At 35.0% G+C, this 26,658-nt stretch overlaps 1 long non-coding RNA gene across 1 annotated transcript; it reads right to left on the bottom strand.

The window, feature by feature from the left end:
* Positions 1–7,661: 7,661 nt before the first annotated feature.
* Positions 7,662–26,549, bottom strand: LOC145291488 (uncharacterized). The gene is made up of 2 exons (XR_013869424.1): positions 23,722–26,549; positions 7,662–7,822 (listed from the first exon to the last, which is right to left on the bottom strand). It is a non-coding gene; the product is annotated as an uncharacterized LOC145291488 (long non-coding RNA).
* Between the last annotated feature and the right edge of the window lie 109 nt (positions 26,550–26,658).

Raw genomic sequence — 26,658 nt, 5'->3', positions numbered from 1 at the left:
AAGTTTCTACCTAACTGGATATATTTTTCGTGTTTTTATTCAATGTAACATGCTTATTCAGCTCGAAAACCATACAGTGTTTACCGATGTATTGGAACATTCAAGATGGAGTCTGATTCTCTCTTTAACACGGTAAGTTTGGGAAAAGATGTTATAAATAAACAAACCGGATAAAATACTGTTAAAAACTCGCTCAATACATGTTACTGTGACATAGGTTGACATATATTCGGCGGGTTTTTAATAGTATTTTGTATAGTTTTTTTTTTATTTATAACACCTTTTTTCAAACTTACGGTGTTAAAGAGGGTGTGAGACGTCATCTTGAATTTTCGAATACATCGGTAAACAATGTATGTTTTTCGAGCTGAATAAATATGTTATATTGAATAAAAACACGAAAAATATATCCAGTTTGGCAGAAAAGTAACTTATCTTGCCTTTGATAACATTTATTTGTTATATATTTATAGATTTTTCGAATCTATGTGTACAGTAATACAAACCCGTTTTTTTTGTTTTTTTTGCTGTTGTTTCTTGCTTTTTATACTTTTAGATCGTATTTTAAACTAAACTTCGGAGGTTGGAATGCCCCCCCACCTAAAATATACTTGGAAAAATCGATTTTATAGTGAGATTTAAGAATGGTTAGTCGAAAAAAAGGTGAAAAACAAAACAAATAATTAATAAAAAATTGTTACCAAAGGCAATAAATGCTACTTTTTTTTACTTACATGAATGAGTTTATTTTATGTTTTAAAGTATTTTCAAGCGCTTTTCTTTTATTTTTTAATAATCTAATGCGGGTGTGTGGGTGCCAAATACCTCCAGATTTTCTAGAATTTCCCGCTAGATTGTAAACGAAATCTCCAGATCTAGCAGGAAAACCGCTAAATTGTAACACTGGTCACGTGACAGGAAGCGGTAATAAATAATTGTCCCTAAATAAAAAAAATGGCCTCTCGGTACAAAGAAATCCACCTATTTATCATAGAAAAATTAAGCATAATGTTATAATTAAAAAGAAATATATAAAAACACACATGAATATAGTAAACATATTATACCAAAACGTGAAAGCCATCGCTCCAGACAAGGCGTGAAGCCATTTAATAAAAGTAACCAACAAGAACTAAAGATGATTATCGCAAAGGCAGCGGATGCCTATTGGTCCTAGTCTTGGGAAAAAAAAGGGGGAAAAAAAACAAGGCTATAGATAGAAAGAAAACTGTTAACAGGGAGGAAGTTCCCCAAACGTGCAGTTTTTGAAAACAAGCTATTTGGAATATTAAACTGTATTATAATGAGGTATCAAAACAGCGAACTGATGGAGACCACTAGATGAACGAATCAAACGAGCTGGAACAAAGGAAGCATGGAATAGATTAGACAATTCTGTAAAATGTTATAATAGTATTTATAGAAAACACTGTGACTATAAAATGACTTTTTACTGAACGATTTTTCATTTTCGAATTTATAAATATGCTGTTCCTTTTTCTCGTGAAAAACAAATAAACAAACAAAACAAACAAGCAAACAAAACAAAAGAACAAAAGAACACCAAACAAATAATGCATACCATTCTTGTCGATACATAAAAAGGTTATATATTTCGGAGTGGGGGTTCAAAATCTGCTCCTGCTGACTGGAGGACATCCTCAAAATGGCTTTATATAAGACGGATTATCGTCTATTCAAACGAGATCTCATTCTGAGTTGTACTACGCAGGAATATTATCGCACACAATGTAAACATTCAGAGGAGATTGATAGATAAATAGTTAGATAGAGTGTGTGCGTGTGTGTGTGTGTGTGTGAGAGAGAGAGAGAGAAAGAGAGAGAGAGAGAGAGAGAGAGAGAGAGAGGGGGGTTCTTTGCGCATGGTCTCCTATATTTCTCCTGAATCTTAAATAAAACTTTGTAGTGATGTCATTTTATAATGACGTCATTTTTAAAGACAAAATTTTGTAATAACATCATTTTATATAGCCATTTATTAGAAACTTCATTTTATAGCAATGCCATTTTGGAGTGACGTCATTTTATAGCGACGTCATTTTGTAGTGACGTCATTTTGTAACACCATCATTATCTAGTGACTTCATTTTATAGCAACGTCATTGTCTAACGACATAATTGTTAGCGACCTCATTTTAACAACGGGATTTTATAACAATGTCATTTTCTAACAACATCATTTTGTAATAACGCCATTTTGTAACAAGGTCATTTTGTAGAGAAATTGTTTTGTAACGGCGTTATTAACGATTCTATTTCGTAGTGACGTTATTTTGTAGCGACGTCATATTGTAACAATGTTATTCTTTAGCGAAGTCATTTTGAAGTTACTTCATTTTGTAACGACTTCATTTTGTAACAATGTTTTTTGTAGCGACGTTATTTTGTAACGACTTCATTTTGTAGCAATGCCTTTTGTAGCGACGTTATTTTGTAACGACTTCATTTTATAACAATGTCTTTTGTAGCGACGTTATTTTGTAACGGCTTCATTTTGTAACAATGTCTTTTGTAGCGACGTTATTTTGTAACGACTTCATTTTGTAACAATGTCTTTTGTAGCGACGTTATTTTGTAACGACTTCATTTTGTAACAATATCTTTTGTAGCGACGTTATTTTGTAGTGACTTCATTTTATAACAATGTAATTTTTATTTAGTAGGAGTTTACTGTAGTAACGCCTTTTTGTACTAACGCCATTTTTTGGCGTGAGTTTCCCCGGTTTCGGTTGGATCTTGACCTATCAAACGCCATGATTTCATGAGCAAGTCAAGGCAACCAAAACAATGTATCCAATATCTCTCCAATTAACATTACATACATTCATTACAATTAGTAAAGCATGTCTCTCGATCCATGCAACGAACAAAAGAATTAGTATTCAAGCAAATCTATTATTACCGATTCTAGCAATTTTGCATTCGTTAAAACAAACAGCACATTAAGTGGCAGATACAATTCCTTCTCCTCCTTTATCGGGATTTTAAGTTGTAAAGTCTGTCGAATCTTTTTACGTTAACCATCTTATTCTTTCTCCTTTTCTTTATCGACCCAAAAGGGAAATCTTAATTTTATCTCACAGACAATGAAAAATGAAACGAGTTATGCTGTAAAGGACAACTTGGACGTTAAAATGTATGGGCAAAGTGTTGGCCATAAACTAAAACACCATATCATTTAATCAAATAACGTACATATTTGGTAATGGTGAGGGTAACTAAGTGGTTAACGATACGGACTTGGAGCCTAGGTGTTCTAAGTTCGAATTCAATTAGTTTCATAGAAACACTTTCTTCAAACATACACATGACCTAGTGCTTTATCTCTCGAAAAGAATAAAATAATAGAAATATTTGCTCGAAAGGTAAACATTGTATCATTTAAATGTGTTCAACAAATCTTGACGGGAAACTTAATCATCGTATCATTTAAACATATACAACAAAGGATAATAGAAAGTGAACTTTCAGTTTACTTTCGGCTTCTTTGTAACTTCTGCTCCCCTTATTTTGTTCATTTATTCCTCAAATTCCATGAGCGATGTTTCCCACAAAAATGGAAAAATTGACATAAATTTTAAGAATGTCATTTTGTAGCGACGTCATTTTGTAGCGACGTCATCGAGCTTCTCCTTAAAAAAAATGATGATGATGGTAATTCATATCCACTTTGCCTAGCATCTCTCACCCTAAACTTCAACTATAAAATTGACAGCTCAATCCAAAATAACGATCAAACCAGACACACATTTGAACAACGCCTCGCCTCCTCACTTGAGACTCGCATTTACAAATATCCGTGAACTTAAACGAAATAGAATCATTTCTCCAAGCAAACTCACCGGATATCTTTTGCACACCTTCATCCCTTCTAACCACTTTAACAAGTCTGGTGATCTTCCACTTTGACACATGAACGGACTTGAAGTCTATATTCGTAACACCCTGCCAATGACTAGGGAATCTAAACTAGAATCAGACGAACAGGTCTTCATGTGCTTTAGACTAATATTACAACATAGCGTTGGCTGCTTATATTTTTTTATCACTCTCCCTCGATCCAAGACTGTACTTTACACAATCACGGCCCTGCCAGTATGGATGTAGCACTCTCCCTAGACACAAGCGCCCAAATCCATATATTTGGTGACTTTAATGTCCACCACAGAAATTGGCTTGGCTTCTGTAACTGCACTGAAACAGCTGGTAGCATCCCACATAACTTTTCTATATCCATTTCTTTGACAAAATTTCACACAACGTTTCCGACCAGTCTCTCAGATCGTCAGGACCAGCAAGCTTCACTTCTGGACATATTTCTGACAACACTTCCTGAGGATTGTGTAACAAATGCCCATTGCCTTGTCAGGAATGCTGATCACACTGTGATAATGATAGACATCACCCTAAACTCTTGACCCCAAGTTGAAGAGCCACTGCTCAAAACAATAAGGTACTACAATAAAGCTGACTCGGATGCCATCAGGAATCACATCAGATATGCTTAATGGGGTAATATCTTTGCTCTTTCTGCTGAACAGTGCGCAAATGAGACCACTGAATGGTTCAAAGCGACAATGGACGCGCATATTCCCACACGTAAGTTCTATAGCAACCTCCTTCTATAGCAAACCCCAATGGTTTACTTCTACTTGTGCGGCTGCCATTGCTCAAAGGCAGCATGCATATCACAGATTTATCCGACATAAATCCAGTACAAATAGACAAAAGTTTAGAGAAGCAAGAAGTAACTGTAAGAAGGAAATAGCCACAGAGAAGAGAGAATATTCCGAAACCACGCAGAAATTAGGAATTCGTAACTTCTATAAAATCTATGGACAATCAGCAATTCCCCTACTGTCCAACAATCTTGAAGGCTAATATGCTTGACCGTCGGTTTGCCTTCAACTCTACTTTGGATAATGCAAACCACTCCTACCCAGACTTTCCTCTGTGGACAGAAACACCCCTTCTCAAGTACATGATATAAAAAAAAAACAAAAGCATGCGGATCTGATCTCATCTTGACTCAAATTAAATGAATGAAACAATGCTCGGCTGAGGTTGCTCCAGTTCTCTCCAAACTTTTCAACAAATGCCTTAATGAATCTTACTTTCCTGACTGCTGGACAACCGCTTCTGTGGTAACAGTTTACAAGAATTCTGGCGAAAGAACTGACCCATTAAATTATCGCCCCATTAGCTTCCTCCCTCTTTTCACCAAAATATCTGAATCCATAATTAATCAAGTTCTAATCCACCACCTCACAGCTGCTAAACTTCTGTCCAACCAACAGTAAGAGTTTAAACAAGCCTATTCTACAGCAGATATCCTAACTGTAATCTCTGAACGTATATACCATGCACTAGATAAAGCAGGAGAGGCTAGAGCAGTAGCCCTAGGTATATCTTAGGCTTTGACAGGGTATGGCACGGTGGTCTTCTCAGGAAAATCAGATCCTACGGTATTACTGGACGAATACTTAACATAATTAAATCCTTCTAAAATAAGAGAGGAATCCAGGTTTTCCTCGATGGTCGTACGTCAAAACAGTATGATATGAATTCGGGTGTACCTCAGGGATCGATCCTTGAACCTTTATTATTCATGATATTCATAAATGACCTCCCTGATAAAATTGTCTCTGAGATGGGTATATTTGCTGACACCACGCTCTATATTAGACACGATGGGTAAACGAATGAACACATATCTAAGGCAATAGCGGAAACCCTAGAGGAAGACCTCGTCTGTGGTGGAATGGGGACAAAAATGGATGGTCACATGCAGTGCTGCCAAAACTAAGCCCCTTTTCTTTAATAACTTCAAGAAACCTTCTCAACTACTAATAGCCATGGCTAATGATACATTACCTAAAAGTACTTCGTTCAAACTCCACGGCTTAATGTTCACGGGGAACATAAGTTCGAACAGATGCATTGAGTGTATTGCCAAGGCTGTTGCAAAGAAGGTGGGCTCTCTCTACCGTGCTAGAAATTAACTTACACTTGAGAGTATCCTGTACCTCTACAAGGCTACCATCCACTCATGTATGAAATATTGTTGTCACATTTCGACTGGTGCATCTGCTACGAGTTTTTCCCTCTTAGAGTTCAAAATAGTCGCCAACCTAATATGTTTCGCACTATAAGCTAAGCTTTAACGGCTGTTTCATTGACGAAATGTTGCATCTCTGCCTGTTTTACAAGTCCTATCATGGTAGATGCTCCGACGAACTACAAGCGCTTGTACCCCCCACGACGTAAATAACCGCAACACACCTAACAAGCAGAAAAATCACATTCCTACACAGTAGAAATTCCTATTTGTAAGAAAGCCTTCTACTCTTAATAGTTTCTTTCATGGGACTGTTAGACTTTGAAATTCGCTTCCGGGTTCCTGTTTCCCTAAATGTACTGACATGCAGAAGTTCAAGTTTAATGTAAACAGACATCTTGCTGCTTAACTACTTACATTGTACCCCTACAAATTATGTCCAAAATAGTAGCCCCCAACATCAAAATGACACTGTACCTTGTTGCACCTATTTACTATACCTCCCCACGGGACAGAGTTAGACACCAGGGTCGTTTTTTAACGTGGAGAAAAGGTAAAAGAATAAAAAATTGTCTCAGTCGTGAAGGACTGACCAAAAGGCCTTGATGTTGCAATAAAAAGTTATTGTTTGTATTTTTCACAATGACGTCATATTATTACATCATTTATGACGTCATAGCAGATAACGTCATAAATAACGTAATGTATGAGGTGAAAAAAGTACATTCCCAGGGCAATATATTCTCAGAGCCAGATACGTCCAAGGATGAAGTACTATTGCCACATCTGGGCAGGAGCTGCTAGAAAGACCTTATCCTGCCTTGACAGAGTTCAAAATAGACTTCGTAGCATAGTGGGGGATGCCCTTTTCTATCCCCTGCATATATATATATATATATATATATATATATATATATATATATATATATATATATATATATATATATATATGAAATAAAATGGAGGTGGAAGGACCTGGATACTCAACGTTTCGCCCGATTTATGCGGGCTTCTTCAAGAGGGATGGTCATTGACGAGAGAGTCGGAGGATTGGGGCTATATATAATGATGGGGGAGAGCAGCGTGTTTTCCTTATGTAAATTAGATGTCATATATACATGTATATTAACGATATTTTATCTTTTAGACGTCATCCACTACACTAGTTTACTCTAATTTATTTTTTCTCTTATAAAATGTATATACATGTATATATGACATCTAATTTACATAAGGAAAACACGCTGCTCTCCCCCATCATTATATATAGCCCCAATCCTCCGACTCTCTCGTCAATGACCATCCCTCTTGAAGAAGCCCGCATAAATCGGGCGAAACGTTGAGTATCCAGGTCCTTCCACCTCCATTTTATTTCATATCGTCGGATTTAATCCAGCTCAACAATCATATATATATATATATATATATATATATATATATATATATATATATATATATATATATATATATATATATATATATATATATATATAGGGTGATATGAAAGTAACCCCTTATTCTGAAATAATTATAATACATTTTTGAAGCATAATTTCTCCAATTAATGAATATGAGAAAGAAGTATATTACATGGACTTTTATTTAAAATTCAATATGGACACCACCATTCGCCACCAGCTTTTCAACCGCATCAACTGATTTCACAAGAAACTCTTGCGGGATGGAACTAATAACTTCACGGATTCTCCCTTCATGATTAAAAACCAAATTCATATAACAGATCTGAAAAGAAAACAAAAGCATAGATTTAACTACCGCACATTAAGTAACGTACAAACAAAAATTGAGAAACATATTACAGCATTTTGAATAAATTATAGTTTTTTTAGTATATGGAATTACTTTCAGATCACCCATTATGTGTGTGTGTACGTGTGTACGTACGAATTTTAAAAAATCGTATAACTAATTAATACAGAGTTAAACTTGGACCTTCAGAAAGCTAGTAAAGGGAATGTATAATGCTATTAAAGCTTGTTAAATGATTAAATACTTGCAACGTTTATAATAAAATTCGCTGAAAAATAACCATAAGAAGTTATCCATTTGTTTACATGAAAAACAAAACTAATATATTGAACCAGTTGTGTTCATTTGAGTATATACTGAATGAATTATCTCCCTTTAGTATTGCGCACAATTTATTAGTATATAATTAGGCGAACGCAGCCGAACCAAAATATTAGTATTGTCTGTTCAATTAAGTTTACTTATACTGGTTTTTGATATTTGATTCTGATCTATCTATCTATCTATCTATCTATCTATCTATCTATCTATCTATCTATCTATTATACCACTATAATTGCGGATCTTATTTTTTTTCGTCTTGCATATGGGATGACGTTACAAAAGGGACGATGTCACAAAATAGGTGGCCTTACCAAAGGGATAACATCACAAATGAATAGCCTCATCCACTAAAAGACGGAAGATTTCTGTAAAACAAACTTTTGTTATAACGCCATAAAAGGGATAACCTTTTCAAGTAAAACGGTCATCGTGGGCGCCGGAAAGCGTTTATCACGTCACATAGATATTGATTGCCACGTCATCCACTAAAACAGGTTGAACATAACGAAAAGATGCACATGGCGTCATAAATGATTAAGTAGCAAAAACCAAAACAAAACAAAACAAAACAAACAAAAAACAAAAACAACAAAAAAAACAGAAAACAAACAAAAAACAAAGCAAAAAACAAAAACAAAAACAAAAACAAACAAACAAACAAACAAAAAATGCCGCCCATGAAAACAAAATATATGATCGATTATTTCGACAGTTACTGTTGTTATGAGGGGGCATTTTCCTTACAAATAGGAAAAGAATATTTCTATTCTATTAATAACGTTCTGAACACTCTGGGGTGGAAGATTAAAATGTTCTATTTAGAACGTTTTTGGAACAATCTAGAATAATCAAGAAAATTCCGTGCAGAAACTATATAAGGATGCTGCTCTAGAAGTTACGTCAAATTGTTGAAGTTGCAGTATTTATTTGCTTCCCCACAAAAGGAAAATGTGACACAAGGTCGTTTTTAATGTGGGGGAAACCAGCCCCCCCCAAGGCAAAAAGAGCACTCTAGTAGGTACCAAAAATAATAAAATAATAATTGTCTAAGTATAGAAAGTTTCCCCTCCATTGACCGAGATAAATTACCTTAAGAGTAGCATCTTTGCCTGAAGGCCAAGAACAGAAAAAAAGGCAAGTCTTGAAATTTCTGACTTGCTGTTAAGAACTTCGGTGTTTCTAGAATAAAATCCAGCCGAAAGAAACTCCTTAAAAGCCAATTAACGCATCATTTAAAGAAACTGGAATTTCGGTAAATACAAAGATTTCTGTATTTTTTTCACTGACCAAAGAACTATATTTTAATATTTTTAATAATAAATTTACTTATACATAAAACATTTGATTTGAAGTTAGTAGTTATTATCTCCTTTTCACCATCAAGCTCTAGACCTTATAATCGTTTTAAAAGCTTGTAGCAGTAGTACGAACAAAGTGTATTTACTTGTAAATATCTTGTATGTTTTGTTATATATTTTTTTTTTTTTTTTTTACACAGTGATCACCACTTATCAAGGCCCGGAAGCCACTCAGGGATAAGGGTTATTGCAGGTACATCACGTTAGTGAGGAGATTTTATGAAGTGTTTAATTAGGGGGGCGGTTCATTAGGAATTTGTTAACATTAGACTTGAAGACATCCAAGTTGTAGTCCGGAGGGAAGCAGGCAGACGGAACAGAGTTCCACAGGCGTGCAGTTCTAAGAAAGAAGCTTTGCTCATGAAATCCGCGTTTTGATTTAGGCACAGATATAGAGTGGGGGAAATTTTTCACAGTGGATTCAGCTAGACGGGTGATTTTCGTGAAAGTTTGGCGAGGGGGGACCAGGGATTGGAGTTCAGACGAGCACCTGCCATGAAAATAACGATAAAACAAGGATAGGCTCGCAACGTCTCTTCTGTGGGAGAGGGGTTGCAGGGTAGAGAAATAAATATTTCTTTATTTATGAGTTTTATTAGTTTTTTCATTTAATTTGTTGCGCGTTTATATCCATAGACAGAAACCTAATATTGCACACACACACACACACACACACACACACACACACACACACACACACACACACACACACACACACACACACACACACACACACACGCACACACACATAATACACACACTAACACACACATACATACACACATACACACACAGGCACACACGCATACACACATACACACACATACACACACACACACACACACACACATATATATTGATATATACATATATAAGTGAAATTGTGTGTGCGCGTGTGAAGACAGTTCTTAACCTATATACTCAACGAATTTTTGATCTACAAACTTGAAATTCGTTATATACAGTATTCAGACACGTGGAAAATTTTTCATCGGTTTTCATCCGGAAAAGGGCTGCTAAGGAGGTTAAATATATAAATTTGGTACTTGGATGGGTCATCGGATGTTTATCTGTTTGTCAACTGTTTCACGATTACGCATACGTGAATCATTCACATGAAAGCTTCCTTATGTTAAGAATAAGTATGTTTGAAAACACTTTTTAAAGAACGTGTCAAGCTGGCCTTATGGTTATCGTACTTAACTCACTCTCTTTAGGAATTGGCTTCGATCTCAGCTCGAATACTTTTTTTAATTACAATGAATGAACTGTTGTGAAAATAAATTTGTAATACTCGCATGCCCATGTCCCAGTTTCTTTCCGTTTTTTATTTACTTCAATTTTAAAAAGTAATTTAACGTTACGTTTAATACCGGGCAGAATCTGCAGTATGTAGATATTTGTTAAAGTCGGAGGCACGATTCACCTTTAACTCAATTCCGAAAGTTCTAATCAATCAAGCAAAATCCAACCGTAACGACGCAACGAGTACAGATATAAATTTATGTAAAAAATGGCGAACAAACATAATCTTAAACATAATCTGAAACATAATCTTAACAGTGTTTAACAGATTGCGAAGAAAGAGGCATGCATATTTAGCTTAGATTAGACCACTCATATTATCACTCATTAAACGGGCCGGCCGAAAGGGGGCTGTAAATATTTTTTTTAATAACAAACGTATACGTATACGCTTCATCCGTGCAGACTCTTCAGAGTGGATATAACTGTTGAAACCTGTCGTACAATTCGAGCACCGGAAAACGAATTATGAGCCTGTATTTAGGCAGCATACTTTTGTTTAAGCAAACATTGTTAAGCCTAATAGAATTTCCTTGCTTGATTACACATTTATTTTTCTATAAAGGTTTTTGTTTCTAAAATAATAATGAAATAATGAATATTCTATGAGTATCATTTTTACTTTCCATCCTTTGTTGAATCATTTTCAGGTGACAAACAAATCAACAAAAAGCTTGAAGGAATATGTAATAATAATAATAATAATAATAATAATAATAATAATAATAATAATAATAATAATGATAATAATAATAATAATAATAATAATAATAATAATAATAATAATAATAATAATAATAATAATAATAATGATGATAATAATACACGACCAGAATCTTTAGGCAGGATATTCAAATGGGATTCAGCATAGAAAAGTGCGCACTGCTGGCCATGGGGAGGGGAAAACTAGAAGCAATTGAAGGTATAGTACTGCCCAATTAAACAGAAATGAGGGCACTTGTGAACAAGATAGCTACAAATACCTGGGAGTGCTGGAAGCAGACACTATCAAAGCAATGGAAATGAAAGAGAAAATAGAAAAGGAATACCTCAGAAGAACAAGAACACTCCTCGAAACCAAACTAAACAGTCGAAACACGTGGGCAGTGTAACTAATAAGATACTCTTGACCATTTATAAACCGGACCAAAGAAGAACTAAGGAATCTTGACCAGGAGACCAGGAAACTCATGACAATGCACAATGCACTACACCCGAAGGATGATACTGACTAACTATATGTGAAAAGAAAAGACGGAGGAAGAGAACTAGTCTGTATAGACGACTGTGCAAATAACACGAAAAAAGGATTAGAAAAAATACATAATGCAGAACACCGAACGAATAATTACTGCAACAAGATACACGGAAGAAACATCAAGAAACGAGACGAGGAAAGAAAAATGGGAAGAGAAACAGCTAATGAACGATTCATACAGATTACTAAAGAAGAGACAAACGAAAACACTTGGAAAAAGCTACAAAAAAGAAACATTAACAGGGAAACTGAATCACTAATAACAGTTGTGCAAGATAACGCAATTAGGACCAAGCACACTAAAACAAGGATCGACAAGACACAAAAAACCAGCAAATACACACTCTGCAGAGAAAGAGACGAAACAATAAACCACGCAATAAGTTTAAACAGCAAACTAGCTATTCGTTGGCAATTAGGCAAACAATTAAAAAATCTTGAACACCCAGACAAACACAAACCGGCGGCAGTACTGGAAAATGAAAAGTCACAAGATTCTATGGGACATGGAGATACAAACGGAAAACCCATCCAAGAAGACCAGATGTCATAATAGTTAACAAGAAAGAAAAGTCCCGCCAGATTGTAGATTTTTGCCGTTCCAGCAGACCACAGAGTAAAGATCAAGGAGAATGATAAGCGGAGCTAATACACGGAACTGACCATAGAGCTCAAATGGATCTGGGAAATGAAGAAAGTAAAAATAACACCACTAATAGTAGGAGCGCTAGGAACGATACCAAAAGAATTTGAAAAAAGAATGGGAGAGATTGGAATCAGAGGGGTGGCCGAGAAAATATAACGAATTTCCATACTGAAAACTGCAGAAATATTAAGGAAACTCCTTGAATGTGGAGATTTACACCAACCACGTATGAATTACACACAAACTGGACAGAGAAACGGCTACAGATGCAAAACACAAACGAACATCACATGAAAACAAACTGTATAAATAAAAAAAACTGTATAAATGAAAAAAAAACTGTATGAATGAAAACAAACTGTATAAATGAAAAAAAAACTGTATAAATGAAAACAAACTATATAAATGAAAACAAACTGTATAAATGAAAAAAAACTGTATAAATGAAAAAAACTGTATAGCTGAAAAAAAAAACTGTATAAATGAAAACAAACTATATAAATGAAAACAAACTGTATAAATGAAAAAAAAAACTGTATAAATGAAAAACTGTATAACTGAAAAAAAACTGTATAAATGAAAACAAACTGTATAAATGAAAACAGACTATATAAATAAAAAAAAAACTGTATAAATGAAAACAAACTGTATAAATTAAAAACTATATAAATAAAAACAAACTGTATAAATGAAAACAAACAGTATAAATGAAAAAAAATGTATAAATGAAAACAAACTGTATAAATGAAAAAAAAACTGTATAAATGAAAAAAAAACTGTATGAATGAAAAAAAACTGTATAAATGAAAACAAACTGTATAAATAAAAAAAAAAATAGCCCCTACTTTTTTCGTGTGAGTGCCACCATAAACAAGCACCACACCAAATAATGAATGTCAAGTAGTTAGGAAAGACTAAGAAGAGAAAGCACTAGCCAGACCTCCGCTGGAGATGTGCAAAGAGGACTGGAACCTTGGGGAGGCTTATTGCCCAAATTCCATGAAGACTAATGGTCGCCGCCAACAAGAAATCAATGGTAAGCGGCTGTTGCGATAAATTCTTTTGCAAAGGTTATCGAAAGAGGGTGAGAGTACTGGAAATTTGGGGAGATTTATTATCACTCAGACTCCAAGGAACACTACAAGTTGTTCTGAAAGAGCAACCTTTGATGATGGCTTGTGTGAATACTCCTAGTGAGTACATGATGATGATGATGATGATGATGATGATGATGATGATGATGATGATGATGATGATAAAAAAAAAACATTAAAAGAAACAGTCGAGACAAACATATATGAAGTCCTTGGATTTCAAAACAACAAATAAATTCAGTTCCAGAAAACGTTTACAATTTAAGTTCTGGACTGCCAGAATTAGCAAGATTTAAAAATGATGATAAAATTGAAACTCTTGTACACATGGAGGAATATGTTAAGTGTTGAAAATTTTTGAGCATGATTGAAAAAAATAGTGATGGTGTCATAGATGTTATATTATACTAAATTAAGCTATATTTGCTCTAATTGACATTAAATGTTTCCCATTGAGCTTAAGCTAATCTATAGTATTTACCTATATCCTATCTTTATAAAATATTTGTGTTAATTGAAGTATAGCAACAGTTATAGTTCTTTCTCTCTCTCTCTCTCTCTCTCTCTCTCTCTCTCTCTCGCCATCCGTCATGACATTTGATTGGCTAAGGGTTATTACCGCCCTTTTTTGACAAGAAATTGAAGAGCGAACAACCAGTTTCAGACAAGAATTGATACACGTCGTTACGAAAGTCTCGAGGAACTCAGACGATACCAGTCTTTAAAATGGAAATGCATTTCATTATTCAGATGAACGAATAATGAAGGTATGTTGGAGTGTTCAAGGAAGATGCTCCGAAAAGGAGACCAAGCTATAGTACCTTGGTAATGCGAAGAGAAAGAGAAAATCGATCTTTTTCAAGTTAAAATCTGATCGTGGAAAGCGACGCACGTGCGGCAATTTAAATATCTACGAAGCAGTCGAGATGAAAGCTAAATTATAGTCGTCGTGGCACTATAAAGGATATATTCCTACTGAAGAGTTTTTTGCATACTAAGGATTTTACCTAATCAGTGCTTGTACTCGGATTAATTCCTTCGTCGAAAATGAACTTGGAAAGAGTTAAAGGATTACGCGTCTTCGGAAAAGGCGAAGAGGATATATGTATATAAGATACATATTTAAAGAAAAAAAGATGATTATTGAACGATAATCACGCAGTCAGTTTCTATACCTTTCAAAACCTCTAATTTCTGATTTCTCTTTCGTTTGTTAAATTAAGCTTTGCGCTTGCGTGAAGGACAATTCTAGGCAGCTACTTTACAGTCGAACTGGTGAACATCTGAACTTGAGTATATTTTGATAATTGAACTTTGCAGCTTTGCTGTTTTCCTTTCTCCCAACCTTCTGTGATCTTTTCTCCCTAATAAATGTTAATGCTTTCATGTTCTTAAAGTATCTCTTTGTTATTCATTGCATGCTATTTCCTTTGTGTTTTCTTTAAAGCTTAATTGACGTACACCTCGTGGGATAATCTTCGCGGGACGTAGCGAATAAATTTCCCACAATATATATATATATATATATATATATATATATATATATATATATATATATATATATATATATATATATATATATCGTCAAAGAATGAGAGTTCAATATAGAAACGTCGTTTTAATTTGAATAAAATAAAATACGCATCAAATGCGCTTGGAACCAAATCACAACGTAATATTAGGAAAATAAATGCGCTTGAAACCAAATCAAATTGGTTTCAAGCGCACTTGATGCGTATTTTATTTTATTCAAATTAAACCAACGTTTCTATATTGAACTCTCATTCTTTGAAGTTATTCTCACGTTACCTGCGCACAGTTCAAACAATTCAAAATACAACCGCCAGATACAACGCGCGGCTCTATACAGACTCCTTTCTCCAAATTAACAACATGGCAAGAAAGAAGAAAAGAAAAAAAAGCAAAGAACATACTTAAGATGAAGGCTACCTTCGAAATATATTTGTGATAATTTCAAACAGTAAAATATTTTTTTATTTTCCTAATAGTACGTTGTGATTTGGTTTCAAGCACATTTAATGCGCATTATATATATATATATATATATATATATATATATATATATATATATATATATATATAAAGTGACAGTGTATGTCTGTCTGTGTGTCAGTGTGTCAGTCTCTGTACATTTCCCTACACAATAACTCTGTATATTTTCAGTCTACAGACTCGAAATTTGATATACATGTATTGAGATTTGGGAAAATCTTTGTAATCTGTTTTCGGCCAGAAATTTGGCTGTTAAGGGGTCAGAGTTAAATGATTTGACCTTTGAGAACTCTATAAAACGTCTCCGACAATTTTGTGTCTAAACACTTGAAATTTTAGATATAGGTTCCTTGGACATGGATCTTACTTAATAACTTGATTTGAGCCCAAAACAGTAAATGTTAAGGGGTCAAAGTTTAAAAAAAATTGACCGCTTCGGTCTCTACCAAATTACTCAGACAATTTCCGGTCTAAACATTTGAAATTTGACATAAAGAGTGTTCAAAGATAGGGCAAGCTTTTTAATCGGTTTGGGTCGAAAATTTTAGTTACCAATATATAAATGTATGTATGTATGTATGTTTGCCTAAAATTTCGACAAAGGCGACGGACTTTCACAAGATCAGTATCGTTTTTAAGTTTGACCTTTCAGACGACAAATATCGAAAAATTGGCTAAAAACATTAATATCTTCACCTTCAACTAGGCACTTTTCTACAGGGGGGGGGGTCGCTTTTTTTCGCCGATATTTTCGAAAGTCAACCTCTTCTTTCGATTGTCTAGCCTTAATTAAACCCTACGTCACTTCCGGATTGGCGGTGGTCGTAACAGCAAAAACGTCACGTTTTTCCCGTTCTTTTCCTCCTTTGCGGTACGGGTTCGAGCCTGCCTTTATACTACCACTTTTTTTTTTTTTTGCTCAACATACACCTCCAAGCACCCGGGTTACGCCGGGCACCCATGCTAGTATATATATATATATATATATATATATATATATATATATATATATATATATATATATATATATTATTAAAAAACTATACATTACATATTCCGGAGACGTACCAACGATTTCATTATGATGGGTCAGCCCCTTTTTGCTGAATTACCCCAACATAAATCTTCAGCATTTGTCGGAACGAAAGAAAATACATTGAAATGAACAGTGTAAACTCAACGACACCGCTTTGTTTAAACAGCGTACAACCAAACGTTCATTTCGATGTTTTTATTTCGTTCCGACAAATCCTGAAGATTTATATTGGGATAATTCAGTCAAAAAGGGTTGCCCTATCATAATAGAAACCATTGGTATGTCTTGGGAATATGTAATGTATAGTTTTTTTTTAAATAATTCGTATTAAGCTCTCACATTCGCGATCGAACACTTTATTGGTTTCTTTTCATTACATCCGTGCACCGTGCACCCTATAAGACTGGGTTCTTATTGTGGAGCACTCTAAGTTGAGATTAAAGTCGGTCACTTAAGCTGATATGCACAGGTCATGATGTTATAATCATAAGATCACTCTCGCCGTCTAGACATTTACGCTTTATATAAATTTTAATTTCAACGATAATTCCAGCAGTTAACGTTGGCCGTGCACTTTGTTCCTTGCCAATGGAGTCAGAGATGGCTTCGTGGCCGGGTTCGAATCTTCCGAACGTCTGTAAAGGTAACGCTCTGCGCCGATGATTCCCGAAATGATGAAACACTAGTGCTTGTAGGTATATATATATATATATATATATATATATATATATATATATATATATATATACACACACAAAATTTATTGTTCAAAAACAATTAATACAAAATGCAATGAATTATTTCCTTATTCTACGGAGTTTCAAAAATGTGTCCTTTTTCAACAGAAGAAAAATAGTTAGCAAAAATGTTTTTATAGACATTTTTTTTTTATTCACGTTCACTCCTTACAAGGCATATCGCCACTTGGACGTAAGGGGCTACTATTCGGGACCATGCCTCGGAAAGTCTTACAAGATATTGGTTTACGTTACATTTAAACTTCTGCATATCAATACAGCCAGGGAAGCAGGTAGCAGGAAGAGAATTCCAAAGTCTAGCTGTTTGTGGGGAAAAACTATTAGAATAGAAAGCTTTCTGGCATTTAGGGACGTCAACAGTGAAGGGGCGAGATTTTGTTGCTAAGCTGGTTTGTCGAGGATATGTACGTCGACGGGGCACAAGTGCAACCAGTTCATCAGAGCACATTCCATTAAAATATTTGTAAAACAAGCACAGATGCAATATTGCGGCGATGGGACATGGATTGGAGCTTAGTTGACAAAGTGGGATATATTAGATTGAAAACTTTTTTTGGATCCTATCCAAGAAAGAGAGACTAGTGGTTGATGTACCAGCCCGGATGTGGCAACATTATTCCATACATGGGCGAACAGTGGCCTCGTAAAGGTACAGGATACTCTCAGGTGTTAGTAGTCTTCTAGCTTGATAGAGGGAACCACCATTCTTTGCAGCAACTTTCGCAATGTTCTCAATGTATTTATCCCAGTTCATATTGCCCGCAAATGTTAGGCCGAAAGAAACATTCTCGGGTAGGGTGTTATTTGTCATGGATATAATATGATCTCATCCCTGCTAAGTCGTATAGAAGGGATGAGATCAAGCCCACGCGCCTAGAAGGTGTCCAAGTTTTTTTTTTTATGATATCGCGGACATGAGAATTAGTGATTTTTACATCATCTAGTGTGGCTTCAGTCTGCATAGGGAAATTTGGGAGGGAGTTGTTTGTTGGCTCTAAGGTGGAGTTGGAGGCGAATCGACGGGCAAACAGTTCCACTTTCTTGGTTGCCGTGCATGAAACCTTCTTTCTGTTGGATATTGAAGGAATTACTGATTGCACTTTATTAACTACACTATTATAGATTTCCCAGGAATCACAAGTTCCTATTTTCTGCTACTCTATGCGTTCCCTGATTATTTCAGCATACTTTCTTTCGGCTGTCGCTATTTCTCTTGATTTCCAGCATTTATGAATTTTTGCATATTTGTATTTGACTTATGACGTACGAACCGGCGGAATGCATGCGGTCTTTGTGCAATGGCAGCTGCAAAATCTGTAGTGAACCATGAGAGTGAGTGGGGCTTGCTATAATATTTCCATGTGGGGACGTGTTTCAATGCCCGCTTTGCACCATTCAATTGTCTCATTGGGCACTGTTCAGCAGTAAGAGAGAAGATATAGGTTTATGGGGCATTTCTTATGTGTTCTCTGATGGCTTCCCAGTCAGCCCCTTTTATAGTACCTTGTTGCTTTGAGCAATGGTTCCTCACTTTGGGGTTAGGATGTAAGTGTGATGTGAATTGATACCACTAGGTGGTCTGCAGTCCCAAGTTCTGCTTTCTTGTTTGCCGTGAATGCGTCCTTCTGGTTGTTGAACAGTAGAGGAACCACTGATTGGCCTTTATTAACTAAACTATTATAGATTTTCCAGAAATCACGAGTTTCTATTTTCTGTGATTCTATGCGTTCCCTGATTATTTCAGAATGCTTTTTTGGCTGTCGCTATTTCTCTCGTACAATGATTTCTAGAATGTACGAATATTTGCCTATTTGTATTTGAAAACTTCTAAACCAGGTGGAAGATATCGGCAATATTCTTTAAGACGTCATAAAGGGATGAGTTTATAACGTCGTGAGAGGAGGGGGGAAAGGCTTGCCTTTTTTTCTGTTCTTGGCCTACGGGCCAAGATGCTACTCTTAAGATTATTTGTTTCGGTTAATGGAAAGGAAACCATCTATACTGAGACAATTATTATTTTTGGTCTCTACCAGAGTTCCCCTTTTTTGTGGAGCTGGTTTTCCCTCACATTAAAAACGACCTCGTGTCACATTTTACTTTCGTGTGGAAGCAAATAAACACTAACGTGTTATAACATTGCTGGTTAGCGCAAGAAATTGAAAACTAAAGTTAGAAATAGAATAATGTTCGTAAAGTATAAAAAAAAAAAAATAAATAAAAATAATATTTAAAGTAATGTCCATGAATGGAGGTCTAGTCGCATAATAAAATAAAATCAATAAAGTTGATAGAAAATTGGTAAAATCCGTAAATCCGAAGTGCAGGTATAAGTACATTCGCAGACTTGGTGTGAGACTATTCAAATCGGATAGATCTATAGTTTTTGGGATGTTAATTCTCCCACAGAACTGAGACAGACAGTGCATAAATATATGCTAATGTAGATTTGTTGACATTTTATAAAAGTCTGGAAGTGAAACGCTTGATATACAGCTCAACAAGAACTTGTTTACATTGAACTTGAAGACGACCATGTTCTAGTCAGCTGAAAAGCATGGCAGTGGAATACGGAGTGGAACGATAAATTTGTCGCCCTAAAGAAATAACACTATAGCTTAATTTTAAAACTTTTATCGAGAAAACCAATGCAGATTACTTGATTATGTAACAGAACTGACATCTATTCAATGTAGCCGCCTTCAGCCTCAATCACTGCCTCGATGCTAGTCTGGAACTGTGAGCATGCTTTTTCCACAAGTAACGGCGGGAGCGCGACGTATACTCGGCGAATGGCGGCAATCAGGCTGGCTTTGGTGTTGTTGGAGGACATGTTTGTGATGTTCTCGATGTATGACCAAACGAAATAATCCAGCGGGTTCAGTTCGGGGAGGAGGGGGGCAATGAGTGAAGAACAACGTTATTTTTAAAGGTTTTATACGCGTATGAATTCAGGCGAGACGGTAACGACTAAGACAGGAGCGCTGTATGATTTGGATTCTAACTGATGGCACCCACGTTTTAATTTTTAGCGTTGTAGCAACCATGTCTTTATAGCTCAGTCATTAACGGCAAAGGAAAAAATAAATCGTAAGATAAACGTTTTGGTTTCGATTCTCGGTGGTGGCGCACGAGTTATTATTATTATTATTATTTTACTTTTTAAATCATTACAATATATTGGGTCCAATATAATATAATAATAAATACGAAAACTGCATTAATCAAAATATCATATTTAAGCACATTTTACGACCGACAATGCCATGCTAGTATATATATATAGTAGTAGCGTTCGTGTGTGTGTGTCTGTGTGTACAACACCCAATGACCAAAGAAATATAAAGGCCAAATGTGTGTACACCTATCCTGGTTAAGAAATATTAATGCCCATGTAAGGATACTTCTGTCAAAGTAGACATTATATTGTATACAGACTTTCAATATATAGCATTCTTCAAACCACATTTACATTATTGAGTTACAATCATTAACATATCACATTAAATTAAATCTATTTAAATAATTACCTCGATGACATTACTTATCCGACATAATAGCTTTGTTTCAACTGTATTAATTTTAAAAAAATAATGATCTAGTTTATTTAAATTTCAAGTTATATTTGATTAAACTGGTTTTATCTGAAATCTGAAACCATTTTATTTTCAAACCAAAAATTCAGAAAACCTAAAGGGGAAATAATTGTGATAGTTTAATTGAAACGGAGCACGTTATTAAATATTTGTTTTCATTTCGAAATATTATTCTAAGCTGAATTATTATTTTTATTTTTAATTCGGAGGAAATTATTTTCGCTTATTCTTAATTTTTAAGTAACCTTTTTTATTTGTTAGAGAAAAATAATTCAAACTAATTTACTTGCATCCTCACGAGGGCAGAGTTAGTCAGAGACATATGTGACCAAAATCCATCATCCTCTACTCTTTTTGTTTATAAAATTTAATCGGTGTTGCCCAGGATATATTATAATAAGTGTGTTTAATTGCTTGCGCAACAGATTTTCTTTATAATTTATTTAATATCTTAAATTAAAACTGCTCAATTTTTACGACGTGACCCAGCGTCTTTTAACCCCTAGAAAAAAAATGGTCAATGTCAAGTTTCTTTCCAACTCCTCAAAAAACTTGAAAATGACAACTTTTAATGGTTTTCGATGCTGCTGAAAACGAATACAACATTTAAATTTGGGGCAGATAAGTAGTTTTCATGATATGAAAAATTACTTTTTCAAAGAGTGGGGGATCACTTTCCTATATAAATTTAACGTAAAATGGGCACTCACTTTCTAACCATCTGATAATTTCTTCATATCATAAAACAAATTTAGCTGTGATATTCGTTTTCAGCACCACCGAAAACCGGCGCTGTTTTTTTTTTTACTAAGAGATTCATTTATGTTTTCACAATTTAGGACGTAAATAATGCTGTCAGTAAGCTTACACGAGCGGTTTACAAAAAAAAAATTTTTTTTTTTTTTGAGGTGGGTATTCAATCATAGAATTTGTATAGTTTTTACCAGGTGCTCCTATACTTTACTTAACCGCCTACTAATGTAAACAGAATTTTTGTGAAATGTTAAACTGCAGAGGCACCTGTTAACAACTATACAAGTTCTATAATGAAAAAAGAACGAAAAACAAAAGTATGCTTTTGTAAACTTACTAACAGCATAATTAGCGTCCTAAATTATGAGATGAAAAAAATGAACGCATCTCTTAATAAAAAAGAAACAGCGCCAATTTTCGGGAGTGCTGAAAACGAATATCACAGTTAAATTTGTTTTATGATATGAAGAAATTACTAGGTAACCAGAAAGTGGGTGCTCATTTTACGTTAAATTTATATAGGAAAATGATCCCCCACTTTTTGAAAAAATAATTTCTTCATATGAAAACTTCTTATCTGCCCCAGATTTAAACGTAATATTCGTTTTCAACACCACGGAAAACCATTAAAAGTCGTCATTTTAAAGATTTTTGGAGAATTAGAAAGAATCTTGACATTGACCAAAAAAATTAAAACCTGTTTTTTTGTGGCCTAATACGTTTAAGCAGTCTTTATAAATGATATGAAAGAAGAAATATTGAAAAACAAAAAATTAACATTTTAGCGTGGGGGATAACTTTTCTATATAAATTTAACGTAAGATGAGCACCCACTTTTTGGCCACATAGCGTTCAACCAGACATGTCATCTTTAGCATTTTTTCAAGTTTGGCGATCGAGGGGGGGGGGCGGACAAAACATGACAAATAAAAAATCTTTTAGATTTTTTTGTGGTGGTGGGGGGGGGGCAGGAATTACATTTGAAACATAAAATAACGATAAATTTAATTAATTTTTATGAAACCATTCTGTACTTTCACCTAACAATTTTATAAACAGAACGAAGCCCAAAATATGACAAATTCAATTTTTTTTGGGGGGGAGGGGGAGAGGATTACATTAGAAATATAAAACGACGAAAAATGTCATTCAATTGCTTTTGAATTAATTTTTGGTAGATCTTTTTTTTTTTCCTTTTTTTGTGATCGCACGGGCATTCGCTGCTATTTTTTATGGAAACAAAAGTTGTAATGATTTATTTTTAATTTTCTTTTCTTTGCAGAGGGGAGGAGGAGGAGGTCTTTCCAATGCTCAATATCCAGAGAATAGTTTCTTCTCTTTGTAGCCCTTCTGCTGTATATCTGGTGGAGAAGGTATCACGTACTTCTTTTGGGGGGGGGCGATTACAGTTACATGTTTTCATCCGTTCTTTTATTTTTGTTGTGGGGGTATCCACGTTGCCCATGATGAAAATGATTAGTATACAGGTGTGGTTCAAACAGAACATCACGTCAACCCAGGCAACGCTGGGTACCCATGCTAATATATATATATATATATATATATAGGGCGAATGGACTCTTTTTCTGGGTCAACGGCCAACTAGCACCGTGTATATTTGTGTGTGTGTATATGTGTATTGGGGTAGAGAGGGCTCCCGTAAGCCGTGGTGAAGGCAACCTTTCTAGGAGAAGCAACTCTCTAATTTAAAAAACCATAAAGCGGAAGACATACCCGCATTTAGCTGGTCTGCAGTTTAATGTGTTGCTGGCTATCTTGCTCTTGCTTGTTGCTGGATCTCAACATTTTGAACCGAGAGAGAGAGACTTAGCTGTCGTACAAAGCTAAGACTCTGTAACATCATATTTGTATAGATACTCCCTCAGACATTTGGGCTCATGAATTTTAAATGTCTGAGGGAGTGGCACTCGTCTGACAAGACGTTGCAATCATCATATATATATATATATATATATGTATCTGTGTTTTGCATACATATAACACTTTTTGATGCTTTTTTTGTTATCTTATATTGCGTGATTGTTTCTTTTAGCCGTGTATATGACGTCATAAAAGTTAAATGACGCAAAAAGTAGTAGTAAGAGGAGAACAACGTCACTCATTAAAAGAGATAAAACACAGGAATAAGAAATGCTTGCGGGATCCTGTCATAGACTTTCTTATAATCTAGTTATGCCAAGGCTAAGTTCTTTTTTCTCCTGTTAACCTCATTCAGGATCCTTTGGTTTATGTATAATAGGTCACGTGTTCCTCTTTTCCCTTTCTGGCATTCTTTCTGTTCCTCTGGGAGTAGTTTGCGATTATGAAGGGAATGATAAATTTGTTCCCTCAGTTGTGCTGTAAGTATTTTCCACATTGTAGGTAAAAATGTTATTGGCCGATAGTTACTGGGGATGTTTTCTTTTTCAGAGTCTTTTTGCACCAGTGTAATTCTACCTTTGGTCATCCATTCTGGCACATTTGCTTCGTAAATACATTTTTTTCAGGTTATTATTACGGCTATAGTAAATTTAATTAATACATTTGTAATTCGTTTTATCATCATAAGGAAAATTGAATCTTCAAATCCTTTTTACGGGCCAAGTTGTTCAATTAATCTAAATATGTATACGAGTTGATTTTATTGTTGACCTATATTCTTAAACCAGACGCTTGACCCTGAACTTGTCATGCATATTTCCGTTCTGTTTAAACGCTACAATTCCTCGCTTTGGGCCTGGAGAGGGATGGGCGCCATCAGGTTATTCTTGCCCAAGACACGCTGCATGAAATAACGCAGCGCCTTCACGTCCCGGGAGAGTTAAGGGGCACGCCCACGTCCCATGCCGTACTGAAATCAACTCTCTCTCTACCTCTCTTCTTCTTCTTCTTCTTCTTCTTCTTCTTCTTCTTCTTCTTCTTCTTCTTCTTTCTGGGCTCTCGGTGCTGCTGATAACACACTCTTCTTGGGATGCAACGGGATCCGTCCGGGCCTTTAATCTTGGGTCAACGAGAAGAAAAAGAATCCATCGTGCCTATAACCGGACCATAATTTTAACACGCATACATGAACTCTTTTCTCTTACCAGAGCACAGCGGAACTTTTCATCGCCGTCCATACACATAGACTCATTCCACTGCGAACCTTTTTCTCAGTTTCTACATTCTTACAACTAAAGATGATTAATAAAGTTGTTAAAATGGACGTTTGTCGTCACTTATTCTACAAAGCTATTCTAAGAATATAAACAGTTACTCTATGAATAGAATTATATTCGATTGCTCAGAGCCTGGAGAGGGATGGCCGCGGCCAGGTTATTCTTGCCCAAGATTCGCTGCATAAAATAATGCAGCGCCCCCACGACCCCGGAGGGTAAAGGAGACACGCCCTTTCTCGCTGACACCTACACGTACATTAAGATATATTTGTGCCTTTCTTTTGTATTTTATTTTATTTAATTTTTTTTTTATCGATGGACAAATTTAAATATTTTTATCGATGTAATTTTAAATTTTATAATTTTGTGATTTTAATATTTTTTTATTATTATTACGGGTATTATTTTAATTTTATTTTCACTATTAATGATTTTATTATTGATTATTATTATTATTATTATTATTATTTTTTAATTATTAATGATATTATTATAATTTGTACTAGCGGGGCTTTGCTCGGGCGTAAAATATGCTTAAATATGATACTTTAATTTGTCCTCGTGATTTCAAAAGTAAAAAAAAAGCATTTAGGTACCGTCAGCTAGAATTGAAACCGAATCATTCAAAGCTGGTGACGTTACCACTGCACCAACGTGACATGCATAAGAGCTGATTAAAAATGAAAAGTAAACTAACATGAATGTAAAAAATGTTTAACAATTTTTTCAATTTTGACCCCTTCTTATCCCTTAAAATAATTTTAACCAGCTAAAGACCCATGAAAGAACGGCCCGTAAAAATCCAATCATTTGAGTCTCCTAACACCGCTCTGCAACTTTTAGTTTGGTTTACAAATATGGAGACACGCAGAAAGACAGGCAGACAGACATATCGCCGTTTTTATATTAGAGTACTTCTTTTCCTTTTTTTTCTTATTTTTTTCTTCTATCCTCTTCTTTCTTCTCTATTTAGATATACACTTTTTATTCTCCCTTTTTTTCTTTGTCTTCTTCCTTTTTTTACATTATTAAATGTCCCTAGCTCATTTAATTTTAAATACCACGTAAATTGATCCCAGGATTAATTTTGTGCCGCAAACTCCTGTAACAACGTCTGAAGAGGTCTCTAGTTACTGGTAACTAGCTGACCGAAACATGCTCACGAATGTGTAGCGACATATGAATGCTTATGTCAAACAAATAAAAAGTATATCTTGCCCTACTTCGATATTGAGCGCTCTTGCATTAACCTCATTAAAACTTCGCAGGGTGCTTCATCATCGGAAAATATTAACCGGGACAAACCGAGTTATGTGTTCATCAACGTTTCGTCTTTATTTTGAGACTTCGATCCTGGCTTGAGGTAGTTGCTTGTCTAGCCGCACAGATAAGCTGTGAAACAGCGAAACAGTACTGTATGTGGATGACTATATATATATATATATATATATATATATATATATATATATATATATATATATATATATTCTACCGCTCCAGAAGATATCTCACT

This window comes from Euprymna scolopes, chromosome 12 (genome assembly GCF_053919585.1).
Source record: "Euprymna scolopes isolate OS-2025 chromosome 12, ASM5391958v1, whole genome shotgun sequence".
NCBI classification, from domain to species: domain Eukaryota; kingdom Metazoa; phylum Mollusca; class Cephalopoda; order Sepiida; family Sepiolidae; genus Euprymna; species Euprymna scolopes.
The sequence above is the reverse complement of the archived record's forward strand: the minus strand, read 5'-3'. Positions and strand labels throughout refer to the sequence as shown.